This window comes from Dama dama, chromosome 19 (genome assembly GCF_033118175.1).
Source record: "Dama dama isolate Ldn47 chromosome 19, ASM3311817v1, whole genome shotgun sequence".
NCBI classification, from domain to species: domain Eukaryota; kingdom Metazoa; phylum Chordata; class Mammalia; order Artiodactyla; family Cervidae; genus Dama; species Dama dama.
Genome location: NC_083699.1, coordinates 89,959,868 through 89,977,768, shown reverse-complemented (window position 1 = coordinate 89,977,768; position 17,901 = coordinate 89,959,868). Strand labels below are relative to the sequence as shown.

The 17,901-nt window shown below is 43.2% G+C and overlaps 1 protein-coding gene across 4 annotated transcripts in view; it reads right to left on the bottom strand.

Moving 5' to 3' along the window:
* ZBTB38 (zinc finger and BTB domain containing 38) overlaps positions 1 to 17,901 on the bottom strand; it is a 130,975-nt gene that overhangs the window by 94,414 nt on the left and 18,660 nt on the right. The window lies entirely within an intron of this gene.

The following is a 17,901-nucleotide window of genomic DNA, read 5'->3' as shown; positions in this document are numbered from 1 at the left end:
GGTTGCTATTTCCTTCTCCAGGGGATCTTCCTGACCCAGGGATCAAACTGTCTGCTGCATTGGCAGGCAGATTCTTTACCACTGAGCCACCCTTATAATCTCTACAGTCTATCAAATATGCAGATTTTTCCCAAGCCTCATATATTCCCTTATCCCCTGTCCTCCCTAAATAGGGTCATATCAGTCTTATAACCCAGGGGTCCCCAACCTCTGAGATCTAATACCTGATGATCTGAGGTGGAGCTGATGTAATAATAATAGAAATAAAGTGCACAATAAATGTAATGAGCTTGAATTATCCTGAAACCATCCCCCACCCCACCCAGTCTGTGGAAAGATTGTCTTCCACAAAACCGATCCCTGGTGCCGAAAAGGTTGGGGACCACAGATTTGATGAGTTAGAAAAAGGTGTCCCTTCAGGCACAGCACCCCCACCAGGATTCAGGGCTCTGTGAGTGGAGCAAAAGGGGTCTTCAGGCCCTCCTGAATCCTGAGCCACTGTGCCATCAGCCCTGCTCCTCACACCAGCCCTAGACCAAGGACTGCGCCGGAAGTCTTTGCAAATTGCCGTTTCCTCACTTCACATGGTCACAGGACACAGTGGCACCTGCTACAGTTAATGCTGCAGACACGTGGCTTGGGTTTCTTTCCTCGGCTTCTCCTGCTAAGCTGCCCTTTGAGACTTCATCAGGGGTGAAAGTCTCCTGTGTTAATGTTTTTAGCCACCAACTCCCCACCCCCACCACACACACAAACACACACCCCACAGCTCAGTGTTCACCCAAGAAAGAGTGAGTGACGGGAGAAATTAATCGGTGTCTTATCCTTTTTTTTTTTTTTTTTTTTTTTTACTGCTGCCCCCTTATCAGCAAAAAAGAATGATAAGATAATTTTCTTCTTGGCCTTGAGTTTTAAGTTCTGGGCTTCCTTTCCTCGGGGGAAAAGAAATAGTCCTTTGTGCTTCGGAGTCTTAAACAGAGAAGTTTCTAGGCCCCGGGTTAAGGCCCCTTGACTCAGGTCTTTGGTTGGAAACTAATACATATTAAGAATTCTTCAGGATGGCGGAGAAGGTGCTGCTTTTTTAAAGAGAGGAGATTTAGCCCAGCCTTATCGGTGGCTTCCCTGAGATGGAGAAGTCTGTGTGTGCTTGTATGTGTATGGGGTAGGGGGGGCAGGTTTCCAAGTGGCAGGGGGCAGTGTCCTACCACCCCGGCAGACACTCAGATGAGGGGTTGCCTGAAAGCCAGTGGGTACGGGGGTTCTCACGGATAACTGTGGTCAGTGGAAAGAGGAATGTAGCATCAAGAAGCCTCTCTGTGGTCCCTCAAGACCAAAAAGTGCAGCACATCACATAGAAGAAGGAGAGGTATAACCACGGCACCCACCATGGCCTATGAATCAGGATATTCCTCTTTCCTGGGCCTGTGAGACCCTGAGAGACCCAATAATGATGATTATTGGGTCTCTTCCACAACCTCAGAGAGTGAGAAATCTAAAGCCAAGCTTAATTTGATTTTAGAGAAACAGAGAACATAACACACCTAGGTATGCCAGAGCAGTTCTTCCCTGTGAACTCCAATTCTTACCTGTTATATTTCTGTCAACAATGTAATCCATAGAATTCCACTTTGGAATGAGAGGGGCTCCTGCATTTTGACAGAGCTTCCTTACCTCCATCCTCTCATCATCATCTTTACCTCTTAGAAATCGCCTCTTCTCTAAACAACATGCATAGTTTCATCCATAGTATGTATATATTAATTTGGTGGAAACACGAGTTCTCGTGAGTCTCCCAGGTACTCTACTGTCCATTTTCAAAAAAGATAGAGGAGACTTTCCTGGTGGCTCAGTGGAACGCAGGAGACATAGGTTTGATCCCTGGTCTGGGAAGATCCCACAGGCTTCGGGGCAACAAACGCCATGTGTCACAACTACTGAGCCTGTGCTCTAGAGCCTGGGAGCCGTAACTACCGAAGCCCTTGCACCCTAGAGCCTGTGCTCCACCACATGAGAAACCACGGCAGGGAGAAGTTTGTGCGCAGCAACTAGAGACACTCGCCCCAACCAGAGAAAAGCCAAAGAGCAATGAAAACCCAGTGCAGCCATAAGTAAATAATAAAAAGGCATTCTTTCTTTCTTTTTTTTTTATTTTTATTTTTTCCGTTTATTTTTATTAGTTGGAGGCTAATAACTTTACAATATTGTAGTGGTTTTTGCCATACGTTGACATGAATCAGCCATGGATAAAAAGGCATTATTTCTTAAAAAAAAAAAAAATTTAAAAAAGGATTTGTATCCACTAAGGCACTATGGAATGCACAGACTCCACCAATGAGTAACAAGGTTTCTACAATCCAGTGAGAGAGACAGAAGTGCACAGGAATTATGGCAGCTCAAAGCCATGGTTCTCTCTCCTTCTTCACCCAGCCCCCTCCCCACCACCCCCACCTGCTGGAAAACTGAAAGAGCTGTTGTATTGGTAGGTGATTGGTTCTCAGTTTTCCTCCATGAGTTCCAATGCCAACTCTTGCTTTCTGTTTAGTGACATAAATGAAGACATTCATCAAGAAATTTCTAGAATTCCTTCCTTCTAAGGGCTCTGAGTTGGAGGATAAGCCTTTGGCTTGTCTGAGCTGAGGTAAGGGATGCAAAATGGCACAGGCTAGAGAAGGGGGTCACCCTTGGGTGAAAGAGGTCAGAGCCACCTGGAAGAAGACAGGATTAGGATCAGGTTGGGGATGGGGGTTGGCTTGGAGAGAATAAAAGGGGGAGGGAAGCGGGAGGAGGAGAAACAGTAAAGGAGATGGAGACAGAGAGTTTGGTGGAGAGAGGAAGAGACAAGGTCTGAGCAGTCCCGGTGAGCGAGCAGAGGGTTGGCAGAAAGGAACTGTTCTCTCTTTGGAGGAAGATTCGCTGTGCATTATACTGTGCTAGGGTCTTCCCAGGTGACACGGTGATAAAGAAGCCGCTTGCCAGTGCAAGAGATAAAAGAGACGTGGGTTCCATTCCTGAGTTGGGAAGATTTCCTTGCAGGAGGGCATGGTAGTCCACTCCAGTATTCTTGCCTGGAGCATCCCATGGACAGAGAGGAGCCCGGTGGGACAGGCTTGCAGAGTTGGACACAACTGAAGTTACAGCACACACATACATGCTGTGTTAGTCTCCCACCCTGGCCTGCACTTGGCTGCTTTTCAAGGTTTTTGGATGGGGAGAGAAGGCTTTCTCCTTGTTTGGTTGGGTTTTTGAGTGGAAATCAGATCTAAGACCAACGGCAGTTTATTGTTATTTGGGGTTGTTCCTGCTTCAATTTTGTGGTCAAGTTTCCTCAGCCTTCTGTATCTGGGCATGTTTGGTGTCTGAGCACATTGGCCTGTGGGCCCATAATGTTTACATGTATGACCTTTAAGGCTGCAGCATGGTTTGAAGTTCTTCCCCAGTCCCCTCACCCTGCAACACTGTTATTTCTACCATTTTCTTAGCCCTTCCCATGGCCCAGTCTAGCCAGCCCTCCCTGTTGAATGCTTCTTCCACTGTTTCTTTCTTCATCTTTCTTTAAACTTGAAGCTTTTTCACTGGCCTTCTTCTCATCTTTACTCTACAACATACTTTGAATCCTAGGATTCCTTGAAATTTGGATTCTGAGAGTTCAGATGATCACCTGGGTCTTTCATAACCTGTACACACCTTGAGGACAGAAAGACAGACGTGTGTGTGTGTCGACAGAAGCAGGCAAGGTGCTGAATGGTTCTCCTTCCCCAAGATCTGCCCAAGATAACCACATAGCTCCCTCTCTCACTGCCTTGTCTGGAATAGCAACCCTCTTGCACACTCCTTAGCTCCTTTCCCTGCCTTATTGTGTGATACATTGTACATTTATTTATTAAATTATTGAATATCTATCTCCCCTGCTCCCCCGGAATGTAAGCTCTATGAGGGCAAGTACCTCATCTCAGGCCTAGAACCAGGCTGGCATAAATGCTTACGTATGTATGAATTCCTGGTAGTTTCAAGTACTCAGTCAAGGAAGAACTGAATTAAAGAATTGGGATTCTATGTCTAGAAATACAGCCTCATACAATAAGGCTTTCACTTTGTGTTGAAGTCTTCAGTAACCTGAGGATCAAACTGTATCTTCTCTTTCTCTTTCATAAAGATTTTTTAAATCCTCAATAAATATCAGCTTAACTCAGATAAAAATAATATATTGTTAGATGAGGATTGCACTTAATATTTTCAGTTTATTGAATCTGAAAGAAGCAAAAAGGACAGATAGATATTTATAATTTTTCCTTTGTAAGACAATTCTGTTTTGTATATTGGACTTGGACTATGAATTTGAATTGGCCTTTGGAATGCAAGTTTGTCATCTGTCTTTTAAAAAAAAATTGTGTCTCAGTTATCAAAATTCATGAAACACGTGACTTCCCTGGTGGTACAGTGGGTAAGAATCCGCCTGCCAATGCGGGGGGACACGGGTTCAATATCCCTGGTTAGGGAAGACTGCACATGCCCTGGAGCAACTAAACCCATGAACTGCAACAACTGAAGCCACAGCCATGAGAAGCCTGCATTCCACAACAAAGAGTAGCCTCCGTGCACCACAACTAGAGGAAGCCCACAAGCAGCAACAAAGACCCAACACCACCAAAAATAAATAAATAAATAATTTTGAAAAGAATTTATGAAACACGTAAGTATAAACATAAAGCCAAGACTTCATACTTGTAAAGGATAAGTATGAGCCAAGCAACTGGTTAATTGTTCTCAAGCCAAATATTACTAGCAGTGAGGTGAGTTCTCAGGAGCTCCCAGCACCCTCTCCTTGAGTCCTGAGCACAATTGTCTCCCTGACCCAGAAGCAGCACCATCCTGATTTGTGTGATCATCTTTCACTTGCTTTTCTTTGGAGTTTTGCAACCCATGTTTTATTGTTTTTAAAGCTTTGTCAAAATAATCATGCACTTTGTGAAGATAAAATAAAAGCAGTGGTTTTCTGACTTCCTCCATCCCATTCTGCAGAGGCAACCACTTCTGACCTTCCAAGACATTTCTTCTGTTGGGTACCTCCACGTCCATGCATGGGTTGCTTCAGTTGTGTCCAACTCTTTGCAACCCTATGGACTGTAGCTTGCCAGGCTCCTCTGTCCATGGGATTCTCCAGGCAAGGATACTGGAGGGGGTGGCCATGCCCTCCTCCAGGGGATCTTCCCAACCTAGGGATTGAATCCCTGTCTCATGTCTCCTGCATTAGGAGGCAGGTTTTTTACCACTAGCACCACCTGGAAAGCCCAGATACCCCCATACATTCCTTTTAATAATATGCTTATGTTGATATTGCATGATGAGTCCATTTTAAGAGGGTTGGGGTGAGGGGAGTAGAGGAGAGAAGTGAGCTTACCAACAGAAGAAAAATTTGAATTATATCTGACATGTCATTAACAACACTGTATGCTAAAAGGCATTGGAACAATTTTTCAACATTCCAAGAAAAAAATGATTTCAATGTAAAAATCTCCTCCTAGCCAAGGTATCAATTAAATGTGAAAATTGAATACAAGGTGGAGGAAAATTGATTGCTTGCACATGCTTCCTAAAGAAGTTACTTAAGGATCTGGCTTCAGTAAACCAAGGGAGTAAGACCAAAAAGAACAAGATGTGAGATTTGGGAAATAATCGAATACAGGGAAGATGCTGAGTGATTCTGGTGCAGGAGCCTGGAGAGCAAACTGTCCAAACTGGAGAGTCTCAGCAGCAAAGAGGGCTTCCCAGATGGCGCTAGTGGTAAAGAACCTGCCTGCCAATGCAGGAGACATGAGATGAGGGTTCGATTCCCTAGGTCAGGAAGAGCCCTTGAAGGAGGGCATAGCAACCACCCACTCCAGTATTCTTGCCCAGAGAATCCCATGGACAGAGGAGCCAGGTGGGTTACAGTCCATGAGGTCGCAAAGAGTCGGACACGACTGAAACAGCCTAGCACGCAGCACGCACGGGGGCAATGAAGGAGATTTGAGAGACTGCTTGATCAGATAAGGAGATTAGGTAGACTTGAGAATGAAATAATGGTAAAGATTCCCACAAAGGCAAATACAAACTCCAGGGGGGAAAAGCCAAAAAGCTATACAGGAAAAGACATGTAATCAGAGTGATTACTAGCCCAACGGCACACAGTATTTTCAGTCACAATAATATAGACTCTGTTATTCATTTTCAATGCCTAGACTATTGAGAGAACAAAAAACTCAGTTTCATTCTCAGAACAGACTATAATCATGACCTCTTTGACATCCTTGTTGTGTAAATTTTATAAGCCTAGGAGACTCTTGGCTTTCACCTCTAGGAAACAATCTATATTTCACATTATCTAATTTTTCTTTCGGTAAATTCTGTTGATCAGATGTAGGACATGCTAGATTATCCTCTAAGACTTTTTTCTCTTACAATTTCCATCTCTTTGTCCTTTCTCTGGGAGACTTCCTTGAATTCATATTCTAATGCTTCTGTTAAAATTTTCATATAAATGTGTTTTTTAACCTACAGGGGCTATTTATACTTCTCTGATTATTTCTTTTTCATTGTATTATGTTCTTTTACAATGAAATATCTTTTCAAATTTCTCTGAGGACAGTAGCAGGAGATTTCTTTCTTCCTTTCTGTTTCATGTCTTTATTCTTCCCTCTGGGTCACTCTTGTGTTCGGGTCCGTCTATCTTTATGTTGTGACCATTCTTCACAACATCCTCAGTTGTCTTTGCTTCAGAACGAGGCAATGAAATACTAATTTTTTTTTTTTTTTTTTGCACGTGGATGGGGCTTATTGGTTACACATTTATGTTGTAGGTGACCTAGCTCTGTCTGTTACTTGCTGTGTGATCTTAGGCAAGTTAATCAACCACTCTGTTCTTCAGGTTCTCCTAGAGTTGTGAACATTAAATTAATCAATATATAATATATTCATTACAGTGCTATATAACTATTTGCTGCTTCTATTACTTTTACTATGATTAGTTTGCAGAGATCCAGCTACAGAATTCCTAAATCTCAGACTTTCAGGGTCTTAGCTATAGGGCCATCACATATTGTAGAAAGGAGAACAAGGTTGTTAATATTTCCTGAGGAGAGAGGCAGAAGGGAAACCCTGTCTGGCTGCCAAATGGGGTGAAAGACCAACTGCTCCTTTGTGCCATTTTATCAGTCATCATAGCTTCAGCCCCATCATTCACTCAGCTGCTGTTTATGAATTGCCTAGTGTCCCAAGTTCTGTCTTGCAAAAGGTTTCCTTCTCTGTTCTATCCTCCTCCAAATTCCCACTCGTAACATAAACTTAGCTTCCTCTATTCTGTTTACTCTGCCACCACCCCTCTATCCGCTGTCTACCCTCCAGAAATTCTTTGAAACCTAGTATCTGCTGAGAGTCCCTCTGCATTACTGGTATTTATCACTTTTTCAAAGTCATTATTATCATTTTGGTGGGGGTTTGGCAAGGATAAAACCAAGCATGCTTCATCTCCCATATTTTTAATGATTTTTCTCATTTATACTAATATATTACATTGATTGATGTTTACATGTACAACCAAGCTTACATTTCAGGAATAAGTCCTACTTGGTCTTTACGCATTAGATATTTTAAAATTACTGGATTCAATTTACTATTATTTTTTTATTTGAGTGTAATTGCTTAAGGAACATGTGGACACAGAGAGGGAAAGGGAGGGTGGGATGAACTGGAAGATAAAGATTGACCTATATACACTACAGTGTGTAAAACAGATAGCTAGTGGGAACCTGCTACAAAGCGCAGGAAGCTCAGTTCAGTGCTCCCCGATGGCCCGCAGGGGTGGGGTGACATGGGGGGTGGGAGAGACATTCAAGAGGGAGGGGCTATATGTCTACATACAGCTGATACAGTTCACCGCAGAGCAGAAACTACACAACATCTGCCATCTTTAATCAGGCATCCATATTCTCTCATGATATATACAGCACCAGTTTCCATATTTGATATCCTGGCTCATTCACATGCAGGACACTTTTCTTTCCCTTGTAGGGTACTTTAAGTTCGGGCAAGATGTGGAAGGGGAGGAAGAAAGGAAGTGGCAGCCAAAGTGACTTGCTACAGTTGAGGGCTCTTAGAGGACAGCCTACTAATGCATTCCCCTCCTGGAGTGATACAGTCAATCTGAATTTGCAGTCAGCAGAAGAAAGGGTTTTAGGCAAAGGTTCAGGAAAGATATTACAAGTAATGGTCAACATAAATCACTTAAAGAGGGAGGTATAAATTACTTCCCAGTTTCGATGCAGTGATTCTGAATATTTCGTTTACAGTAACTACTACCAGATAATTCCTCTGTGATGTTATTGCTGGAAGTCAGTGAGTACATCAGCTTAAGAATGAATGTGAGCTATTTCTGCAAAATACAAAAGAGTGGCAGTTCTATTATGAATGACAATCACTCGTGGGCTCATGATGCACTATTTCCATTACATTTATCCTATGAATGTATTGAGTAAAACTAGGCCACTGCTTTGAAGTCCAAGATAGTAGAATTCACAACCATTTATGAAATGTAAGTATTTTAAAATTTTACTGGTAAGTAATAATAATTTCCAGAGATTCTGAGATGTCCCTAAAAGAAATAATTACAGAATATAATATATTGGTAACCACAACCTTAATTAAAGAATTTGCTAGTGGCTAGCTTTTGTTGAGGGCTTCCCTGGTGGCTCAGTGGTAAATAATCCACCTGCCAACACAGGAGATGTGAGTTTAATCCCTGGGTCAGGAATATGCCCTGGAGAAGGAAATGGCAATTCACTCCAGTAAACTTGCCTGGGAAATCCCACGTACAGGGGAGCCTGGTGGGTACAAAGAGTCGGATACAACTTAGTGACTAAACTACAAAAACTTTGTTAAAGAAAAATTTCTTTTTAATTGAACTATAGTTGATTTACAATATTGTGTTAAAAATACATTTTTACCATGATATACATTATGCTCTGCCCAGAACAATAGAAATTGCTGCATGTTTACAACAGAGATAATTTAATGCAGGGAATTGGTTACACAGTTGATGGATGATCTGAGAAGCTTAGATTAGTGATAGTGCAAGTCACTGCCGAGCCTGGGCCAGAGGGAAAGTCATAGGAGATGGTGTTACCAGAACCCAGAGGCGAGGTCACTGATGGTGGCTGGAAGTGCAGCTGGTCCTATCAGCAGAGGCTGGAACCTTGCTAAGGTACTATCAGAAATGTCACAAAAGGGCCAGAGGCTTCCTGGGAGAGATACACCCTGGCTTTTCCCTTACCCCAATCCAGTGCTTCTCATTGCCTGAACCAAGCTGGAACACATGTGACCTCAGTTCAGTTCAGTTCAGTCGCTCAGTCGTGTCCGACTCTTTGTGACCTCATGGACTACAGCACGCAAGGTTCCCAGTCCATCACCAACTCCCGGAGCTTGCTCAAACTCATGTCCATCTAGTGGACGATGCCATCCAACCATTTCATCCTCTGTCGTCCCCTTCTCCTCCTGCCTTCAATCTTTCCCAGCATCAGGGTCTTTTCAAATGAGTCAGTTCTTCGCATAAGGTGGCCAAAGTACTGGAGTTTCAGCTTCAGCATCAGTCCTTCCAATGAATATTCAGGACTGATTTCCGTTAGGATTGACTGGTTGGATCTCCTTGCTGTCCAAGGGACTCTCAAGAATCTTCCCCAACACCACAGTTCAAAAGCATCAATTCTATGGCACTCAGCTTTCTTTATAGTCTAACTCTCACATCCATACATGACTACTGGAAAAAAGCATAGTTTGACTAGAGGGACCTTTGTCCACAAAGTAAAGTCTCTGCTTTTTAATATGCTGTTTAAGTTGGTTATAGCTTTTCTTCCAAGGAGCAAGCGTCTTTTAATTTCATGGCTGCAGTCACCATCTGCAGTCATTTTGGAGCCCAAGAAAATAAAGTCTCTCACTGTTTCCATTGTTTCCCCATCTATTTGCCATGAAGTGATGGGACTGGATGCCATGATCTTAGTTTTCTGAATGTTGAGTTTTGAGCCAGCTGTTTCACTCTCCTCTCTCAATTTCATCAAGAGACTCCTTAGCTCCTCTTACTTTCTGCCATAAAGGTGGTGTCATCTGTGTATCTGAGGTTACTGATATTTCTCCCGTCAATCTTGATTCCAGTTTGTGCTTCATCCAGCCCAACATTTTGCATGATGTACTCTGCATATAAGTTAAATAAGCAGGGTGACAATATACAGCCTTGATGTACCTTCCCATTTTGGAACCAGTCTGTTCCACGTCTGGTTCTAACTATTGCTTCTTGACCTGCATACAGATTTCTCAAGAGGCAGGTAAGGTGGTGTGGTATTCCCATCTCTTTAAGAATTTTCCACAGTTTGTTGTGATCCACACAAAGGCTTTGGTGTAATCAATAAAGCAGAAGTAGATGTTTTTCTAGAATCCTCTTGCTTTTTTGATGATCCAATGGATGTTGGCAATTTGATCTCTGGTTCCTCTGCCTTTTCTAAATCCAACTTGAACATCTGGAAGTTCATGAGTCACATGCTATTGAAGACTGGCTTGGAGAATTTTGAGCATTACTTTGCTATCATGTAAATGAGTGCAATTGTGCAGTAGTTTGAACATACTTTGGCATTGCCCTTCTTTGGGACTGGAATGAAAAGTTCTGTGGCCACTGCTGGGTTTTCCAAATTTGCTGGCATATTGAATGCAACACTTTCACAGCATCATCTTTTAGGATTTGAAATAGCTCAACTGGAATTACATCATCTCCACTAGCTTTGTTTGTTGTGATGCTTCCTAAGGCCCACTTGACCTCACATTCCAGGATGTCTGGCTCTAGGTGAGTGATCACACCATCATGGTTATCTGGGCCATGAAGATCTTTTTTTGTATAATTCTTCTGTGTATTCTTGCCACCTCTTCTTAATATCTTCTGCTTCTGTTAGGTCCATACCATTTCTGTCCTTTATTGTGTCCATCTTTGCATGAAATGTTCCCTTGGTATCTCTAATTTTCTTGAAGAGATCTCTAGTCTTTCCCATTCTATTGTTTTCCTCTATTTCTTTGCATTGATCACTGAGGAAGGCTTTCTTATCTCTCCTTGCTATTCTTTGGAACTCTACATTCAAATGGGTATATCTTTCCTTTTTTCCTTTGCCTTTAGCTTCTCTTCTTTTCTCAGCTATTTGTAAGGCCTCCTCAGACAGCCATTTTGCCTTTTTGCATTTCTTTTTCTTGGGGATGGTCTTGATCACTGCCTCCTGTACAATGTCATGAACTTCCATCCATAGTTCTTCAGGCACTCTATCAGATCTAGCCCCTTGAATATATTTGTCACTTTCACTGTATAATCGTAAGGGATTTGATTTAGATCATACCTGGTTTTCCATATTTCTTCAATTTAAGTCTGAATTTGGCAATAAGAAATTCATGATCTGAGCCACAGTCTTCTCCTGGTCTTATTTTTGTATAGAGTTTCTCCATCTTTGGCTGCAAAGAATATAATCAGTCTGATTTTTGTATTGACCATCTGGTGATGTCCATGTGTAGAGTCTTTTCTTCTGTTGTTGGAAGAGGGTGTTTGCTATGATGCGTGTGTTCTCTTGGCAAAACTCTGTTAGCCTTTGCCCTGCTTCATTTTGTTCTCCAAGGTCAAACTTACCTGTTATTCCAGGTATGTCTTGACTTCCTACTTTTGCATTCCAGTCCCCTATGATGAAAAGGGCATCTTTTCTTGGTGTTAGTTCTAGAAGGTCTTGTAGGTCTTCATAGAACTGTTCAACTTCAGCTTCTTCAGCATTACTGGTTGGGGCATAAATTTGGATTAATGTGATATTGAATGGTTTGCCTTGGAAAGGAACAGAGATCATTCTGTCATTTTTGAGACTGCACCCAAGTACTGCATTTTGGACTCTTTTGTTGACCGTGAGGGCTACTCCATTTCTTCCATGGGATTCTTGCCCACAGTAGTAGATATAATGGTCATCTGAATTAAATTTGCCCATTCCAATCCATTTTAGTTCACTGATTCCTAAAATGCTGATGGTCACTCTTGCTATCTCCTGTTTGACCACTTCCAATTTACCTTGATTCACGGACCTAACATTCCAGGTTCCTATGCAATATTGCCCTTTACAGCATCAGACTTTACTTCCATCACCAGTCACACCCACAACTGGGCATTGCTTTCACTTTGGCTCCTTCTCTTCATTCTTTCTGGAGTTATTTCTTCATTCTTCTCCAGTAGCATATTGGACACTTACCAACCTGGAGAGTTCATTTTTCATTGTCATATTTTTTTCCTTTTCATACTGTTCATGGGGTTCTCAAGGCAAGAATACTGAAGTGGTTTGCCATTCCCTTCTCCAGTGGACCACATTTTGTCAGAACTCTCCACCATGACCCGTATGTCTTGGGTGGCCCTACACAGCATGACTCATTGTTTCACTGAGTTAGACAAGCCTGTGATCCATGTGATCAGTTTGGTTAGTTTTCTATGATTGTGGTTTTCATTCTATCTGCCCTCCAATGGATAAGGATAAGAGGCTTATGGAAGCTTCCTGATGGGAGAGACTGACTGCAGGGGAAACTGGGTCTTGTTCTGATGGGTGGGGCCACGCTCAGTAAATCTTTAATCCAATTTTCTGTTGATGGGTGGGGCTGTGTTCCCTCCATTATTTGACCCCAGACCAAACTGTGGTGGAGGTAATGAAAATAATGGCAACCTCATGCAAAAGGTCCCATACACACACTGCCACACTCAGTGCCCCCAACCCTGCAGCAGGCTACTGCCCACCCATGCCTCTATTGGAGACTCCTGGAAACTCACAGGCAAGTCTGGGTCAGTCTCTTGTGGGGTCACTGCTCCTTTCTCCTTGGCCCTGGTGCACACAAGGTTTTGTTTGTGCCCCCCAAGAGTCTGTTTCCCTAGTCCTGTACAAGTTCTGTAATCAAATCCCACTGGCCTCCAAAGTCAAATTCCCTGGGGGTTCTCAGTCCCTTTGCCAGATCCCCAGTTTGGGAAATCTGTTGCAGGCCCTAGAACTTTCTTAAGAGTGTGAGAATTTATTTGGTATAATTCTATACCAAATATGTGGCATTTTATGGGTCGTCTGTTCGGTGACTGTACGGTGGGGTTAATGGCGACCTCCTCCAGGAGGGCTTATGCCACAGGTCTGCTGCACCCAGAATCCCTGGCCCTGTGGCAGGCTACTGCTGACCCACACATCTGCAGGAGACTCTAACACAGGTCTGGCTCAGACACAAGATGGTGGAGTAGAAGGATGTGCGCTCATGTTCTCCTGCAAGAACTCCAAAATTGTAACTCATTGCTGAACATTCATAGACAGGAGAATGTTGGATTCCATGAAAAAAAGATACCCCCACATCCAAGGGCAAAGGAGAAGCCCCAGCAAGATGGTAGGAGGGGCAAAATCGCATTTAGAATCAAACCCCATACCCGCCAGAGATGCTCGGAGGGCTCAACCAAAATCTTGTGCACACCAGGACCCAGAGACCCCACAGAGACTGAGTTAGGTGACCTGGAAACCTGGTAAAACCGCAGTGGCCAGTTCCCTTGAGACTCAGTAAAGCAGGGAAGGTGAGGAATGAATCTGAAGCCAATAGGCCCATGATCTGAGCAACATGAACATAATATTACAGTATGGACATGTGTTAGGTTAAATATATGAGTGTCTATGTATAATATAAATACATGTGTGTATATCAGTACCTCTGCAGCTCTGTTTGCATTCAGATGAAACTGAAGCCATAGTCTTGGCCAGGTGAGCCAGGACTATCAATGGGTTAAGATCAGATTCAGGAGATTTCCCTCGTGGTCCAATGGCTAAGACTCCCTGCTCCCAATGCAGGAGGCTCAGGTTTGATCCCTGGTCAGGGCGCTAGATCCCACATGCCACAACTAAGACTGGGCACAGCCCCCTCCCCTTCCAAAAAAATTAGGTTCAAATGAGCCATAAATTGTTGCTAATATAGCTGTCAATTAAAAGACACTATCACTTTTTAAATCAGGAAACACATCAACCAGCCTTTGGATGTGGAAACCATTTCCTTCCTCTCGTTTTATCTCTAACACTAGAAGCCTAACATCTAAGATACACAACTACAGTTTCCATGATGGCAAAAGTGCTCACGCACACAGAACACACACACCTTATGGCTTTTGAACCAACACGACCTAAATTTAAGATTCTTCAGCAAATGTCGTAAGTATAAAAGAAGAATATTCTGAAACCCCAGCTTTGCTTAAAAAATGAAGAATAGTTCTTTGATTCTTCCTTTATAAAAGCTAATAGTGAAAAAAAAAAAAAAAAGCTAGTAGTGGACGTTCCGGGCAGCTGTTCTCTCACACTAATTTCCTCCTGGCAGACAGCAGAATAAAACACTCATGGTAGACAGTGCCTTCTTTCAGGGATTCTGAAATCTACTGGGTTTGTGCGCCTTAGTCTCCTTCAGACGTGAGCACTAAGTCATAAAGGAAACCGGAGAGCCTGAGACACGCCTTCTGCCAGAGCTTTCTAGAAAGTCTGATGCTACACAGAGCAGGCCAGGCTGGAGCAAACTGTACATTGACTCATTTCCTATTTACCCCAAGTCTGAACGTCTCTCCCCAACTCCCTTAACAAGACTTTCAAGCCAAGGGGAAATAAAAACATTAAGAGACTGTAGACCGTGCTGCCTTTTTCACCCTCACCCTTTGTTGCAATGGAACAATAGCTTGGATGAACAAAAGGAAACTGTACAATTAATTCTAAGTAATTATAATAAAAAGGGGTAGAAGGGAGAAAAGGAGAAGAGTAGCATAAATGAAAAGGGCAGGAGCTACCAAAGAAACTTCCCAGCTAATGGGAAGTTATTTATTTTAAGGCTGCTCCCTCACCCGCACCCCAACCTCACAGTTATTCACAAAGACTCCTGGTAATTGGTTAGCCCTGTGGGCTGATCCCGGAGCATTTGACTAGCTGGCCTCCCAGGCTCACTAAGTCAGAGTCTCTGGGATGAAAAACCAGGTGCCAGTATTTTTTTAATATCCCCGTGATTCTTCTTTTCTGGCTGGCGTTGCGGGGGTGAGAGGAATGGAGGGAGGAGGCAGGCAGAACTTCCCCGGCCAGGGATCAAACCCTCGTTCCTTCCAGTGGAAGTACTGAGTCATCCAGACAGGACTGAAAACTTGGAGGTGAGCTCCTGCCTTGGGCTGAACTTGGTCAAAGGGTGAACTCTGGGGTTGGAAGGTGATTGCTTTAACTGGTAAGAAATCATAGTCACTATTTAGGGAACTGGCTGCCAGTCGGGGGTTGTTCCAGGAAATTTCTTCCCACAGAGTAGCCTCAGGAAGACAGAAACTCCTATCCCAGCCCCTGCTGAGGAGAGGCACGTCAGGCTCTGAACACAAATTCTTGGAGCAGGGGAGGGTGAGCGTGTCTTCTGAGAGGCCTTTGGGGACTACACAGGGGTGCTTTCAGTTGCCACCAAGATGGGAGCTTTGAGAGGAAGCTAAACTGTTGGAATGGGTAACGGAGGGATGGGGAGGGAAACTATTAGGCTGGTGAAAAAGTAATTGTGGTTTCGGACTGTGAATTTTAAATCATTACAGCTAAGCTCAGACACATCTTTATTAATCAAAATAGGAACCATTACAATCAACACATTTTTGCCAATGAGAAATAAGTTTGCTTATTCCTGTAGCATAAAAATCTGTGCTCTGTGATTTGATGAACTCTTGGAAAGTATTTTCTGCCTCCTGCTAGTGTGGGAAGCATTTTCTCTGGAAAAAGTTGTCGAGATGCTTGAAGAGGTGGTAGTCAGTTGATGAGAGGTCAGGTGAATATGGCAGAGGAAGCAAAACTTTGTAGCTCAATTCATTCAACTTTTGAAGTGTTGGTTGCGCAATATTTGGTCAGGCATTGTTGTGGTCCTTTCTGTTGACCAATGCCAGCTGCAGATGTTGCAGCTTTTGGTGCATCTCATTGATTTGCTGATCATACTTCTCAGATGTGATGGTTTTGCCAGGATTCAGAAAACTGTAGTAGATCATACTGGCAGCAGACCACCAGTGACCATGATCTTTTTTTTTTTTTTTTTGGTGCAAGTTTGGGACTTCCCTGGTGGCTCAGATGGTAAAGCATCTGCCTACAATGCAGGAGACCCGGGTTCGATCCCTAGGTCAGGAAGATCCTCTGGAGAAGGAAACAGCAACCCACTCTAGTACTCTTGCCTGGAAAATCCCATGGACAGTGGAGCGTGGTAGGCTCCTACAGTCCATGGGGTCACAAACAGTCGGACATGACTGAGTGAATTCACTCACTCACTGGCTTTGGGAAGTACTTTGGAATTTCTTCTCAGTCCAACCACTGAACTGGTTTTCATATAAAATCCACTTTTCATTGCATGTCACAATCTGATTGAGAAATGATTTGTTGTTGTTGCGTAGAATAAGAGAAGACGACACTTCAAAAAAGATGATTTTTTTGATTTGTGGTCAGTTCATGAGGCACCCACTTTTTCACCTTTCCAATTTGCTTCAAATCCCAAACAACTGTAGAACGGTCGATGTTGAGTTCTTGAGCAACTTCTCATGTAGTTGTAAGATCAGCTTCGATGATGGCTCTCAGTTGTCACTGTCAACTTCTGATAGCTCCCTTATTCAACTTCTTTCTTTTGAAAAGTTCTCAGAACATGTCCAGGGAAGGGTTGCAGATATACAGTAAAGTCTATATCCTTGATGACAAGCAGTGTCCAGATATATATCAGGCCCAGCTACCTTCTCAGGAAGATAGAAAGTTACTTTTATTTCTTCCCTAGGATTGTGGCTTCCCAGGTAGTGCTAGCAATAAAGAACCCACCTGCTAATGCAGGAGATGTAAGAGACTCGGGTTCAATCCCTGGGTAGGGAAAATCCCTTGGAGGAGGGCATGGCAATCCACTCCAGTATTATTGCCTGGAGAATCCCATGGACAGAGGAGCCTGGCAGGCTACAACCCATAGCATTGCAAAGAATTGGACATGACTGAAGCAACTTGGCAGGATTAACAGAAGGGCTTTTTGTCATACCAACTGTAGTGGGCAGAATAATGACCCCCAAAAGAAGTCCACATCCTACTCCCTAGAACCAATGGACATGTTACTTCACATGGCAAAGGGGGCTTTGCAGAAGTGGTTAAGGTCATGAACCTTGAGGCAGGAAGATTATGCTGGATTATCTGGGTGAGCACATTATAAGGATTTCACAGGAGTCCTTAGCCTTCTCAGCTGATGTCAGTGAGGGAGGCATGACTATGGAAGAAGGGCTGCTGGGACACAACATCACTGACTTTGAAGATGGAGGACGAGAGCCATGAGCCAAGGAAGGTGGCTGGCTTCTAGAGTTCGGGAGGATGGGGAAAGCAGTTCTCCCCAGGAGCCCCCAGAAGGAAGCACAGCCCTGCTGACACCTTGACTCTAGTCCAGTGGGACCCATGTTAGACCTCTCACCCAGAGAACTGTTAGATAATAAGTATGTATTTTAAGCCACCAAGTATTTGGTTGGCCAACAAGTTCCTTTGGTTTTTAAATAAAAATAAAAGACACATTTTTGGTTTTCACCAACAACTCTATGGAACAATGTATTCACCATTTTGTTCCACTATCTTCTGCATTTTTCAGACAACTTCACAATTCCATCTTCCCAAAACTTTCTGTCTTTTTGAGCAAAGAATAGTTCCAGGTGCCTTTTATAGTTTTCCAGGGAATTTAATTTTTTTCCATTAAGATAGTTTTGTAAAGACTGAAATAAATGGCAATCCGGAGGTGCAATGTCTGATGATTACGGTGGATGAATCAGAATTTCCCAGCCAAGCTGTAACAGTTCTTGTTTGGTCATCA